The sequence below is a fragment of the Mus musculus genome, chromosome 3 (genome assembly GCF_000001635.26).
Source record: "Mus musculus strain C57BL/6J chromosome 3, GRCm38.p6 C57BL/6J".
In the NCBI taxonomy this organism is placed as follows: domain Eukaryota; kingdom Metazoa; phylum Chordata; class Mammalia; order Rodentia; family Muridae; genus Mus; species Mus musculus.
The window spans coordinates 88,493,726-88,496,225 of NC_000069.6; the positions used below are offsets into that span (position 1 = coordinate 88,493,726).

Sequence of the window (2,500 nt, forward strand, 5' to 3'; positions counted from 1 at the left end):
TAAATACAGAAAGCTTTCTATATCTGGCCTAGCACAGCAACCCCGCCCGCCCGTTCTCCACATGTTCAGAGCTCCACCTCAGCCCAGTTTTTACCAGCGGGATCTTTGAGTTTTTGTATACGTCCTCTTAATACCTTAAAGTTTAGTGTTCAGGGCTTCTGGACTAACCTTTGGACTAATTTCTGCACTTTCTCTCACAGATGTAGACAGGAAAGCCCTAGACACTACAAACCTACCCACCAAGTCACCGGAGTACACTCAGAACACTCAGGGACACTGAGTAAAGAAACTGACCTAGAGGCTGGGGTGTAATGTCCTGGGTCTAACTCCAGGACAAAAAGAGAAGGGAGGAGATGGTTCGGGAATGTGAGGAAGGAGAAAGAAGGAAGTCGTAGGAGGCACATGGGCTGCAGAGAGCAATGGGGATACACAGTCAGTCCTTTTAGAAGTCCTCACTCTGTGCTGCTGGGAGACCCCATCAAAACAACAAAGGCCTAAGGAATCTACCACCCTAACTACTTTCAAAGCTTACACCAGCTCTGGATTCTGCAGCCATCCAAGAAAACCACTGCCCACTACTTGGTTTCTTGGCTGTTCCGTGGTTCTGTGACCACCTTCAAATTCTGGCAGGATGTGGGCTGCCCCACTCTGGCATGCTGAGCAAGGATAGAAGTGGGCAAGGCAGGTATTCCTGAGCCGTCCTCCAAACCTGTCCTGTGAAACTCTGGATGTCTGTCATTTGAAAACCACGAGGTTAAGGCTGGGAGGTGGTGGCACAAGCCTTTAATTTCACCACTTGGGAGGCAGAAGCAGGAGGAGATCTGTGAGTGTTCAAGGCCAGTCTGGTATATAGAGTGAGTTCCAGGACAGCCAGGGCTACATAGAGAAACCCTGTCTCAAAACAGCAACAACAAGGAAGGAAGGAAGGAAGGAAGGAAGGAAGGAAGGAAGGAAGGAAGGAAAGAGAAAAGAGAAAAGAGAAAAGAGAAAAGGAAGGGATGAAGGAAAAGAAAAAAGAAAAGCACACAGTAAGTGCCACGGTCTGGACCACCTCAGGCCTCCCCACGCAGGCACGTGTGCCCATGGTTGGCAAAGCTCAGCTTCCTCTGGTAGACTACTGGACAGGCCTAGACTCTAATGGGATCTCAGGCCTCAGATCTGCTTCCAGAGCAACCAGGATCTCAGTTGCCTTTCCCCACAAACAAAGGCAAGTCTTAATTCCAGGACGAGGGAGAGTCTGGTAGGGCTCTGGTGCCCAGAACAGGATAGGAGGCCTGTTGACATGTCCAGACACTACTCCAGCAGAGGCACTGGGCCTGGCAAGAGGCCAGGCCTGAGTCACAGCTGCTGGATATATCAACGTGGCATTGTACAGAAGAGAAGCCTGGAGCCAGAGGCCAGAACATAGGGGTCCTAGATACCCAATAGCAGCTTTTCCCCACTCCTGCCTTCCCTTTAGTCTCCTGCTGAACTCCACTTCTCTTCTTTCTAGCCTACTATTCCAGCAGTCAAGCTTGCATTGTCAGGGTAGGGCCTGAGGACAGATAAAAGTGAGACAGCAGGAAGGTAAGGGTGTCCTAACAAAGCAGCATGACCCGAGGGACTCCTCGGAAAGTGTCACACTCCGCTGTGTGACTTCTTGGGACTTATCAGCCACCCTCTATCTGGTAGCACACACTTATTAACCCTGACTGTCTCAGGAGGAAGTCTGAGCCACACCCCAAGTCAGGAGAGGAAGCAGAGGAAAGCTTTGAACTTCTGGTCTCACAGCACTTCTAAACCTGGAACGATGCGATGCAACAGGTCCTCCCGGCTGGCAGAGATGGCAGGCAGAGAGCTTCTTCAGGGAGGCAAAGGAGCCTTTCCCTTTCCAAAAGCTTCCTCACCCGTGGCCACTCTGTCCAGAAGCCTTATCCTTTAAAAAAGGTTATTAGCTCTCTGAGGTGACCCTAAATCCCCCACCAAACCCAGACTCATTCTTGCTGTGGCTTGATGTAAGGAAAGCCCACCTCAGCAGCTTCTGCACTGAGCAGACAAGCGCTTGGTCTCCCATCCACTCTGAACCCTGCACACCATCCATGACTCAGCTCCCACTTCCGGGCCCAGGATCCCAGGCCTGAATTATTCCCTGCTTCGGCAGGCAGGATTCTGGCTTCCTCTCCTATAACTGGACAGTAAGGTAGGGTGATCCCCTTCCCAAATATTGTCCCTTTTCTTAAGGGATTTGTAAGGGCCAAGACTCACAGGGTATTGGCTGGGTACACCAATATGAGGGGCAGGTGATAGGTAAGGTCACTGCGCACCACCCGCTGGCTTCTGGCATGTGATAGCTGACCTTGGCAGTCGGACAGATCAGTCCTGTCTTTCCTGGGAGCCCCCCTTCCAGCCCAGAAACTGGTCAGTCGGTGCCACGGGCGGCTATCCTGCTACACGGTAGGGCTATTCTATTGTCCTGAAGGTAGGCAGACACTAAGATGAACTTCATTTTCTCAACAGCAGT

At 51.4% G+C, this 2,500-nt stretch overlaps 1 protein-coding gene across 3 annotated transcripts in view; it reads right to left on the minus strand.

The window, feature by feature from the left end:
- Positions 1-2,500, minus strand: part of Lmna (lamin A) — a 28,785-nt gene that overhangs the window by 12,578 nt on the left and 13,707 nt on the right. The gene's annotated exons all lie outside the window — the stretch shown is intronic.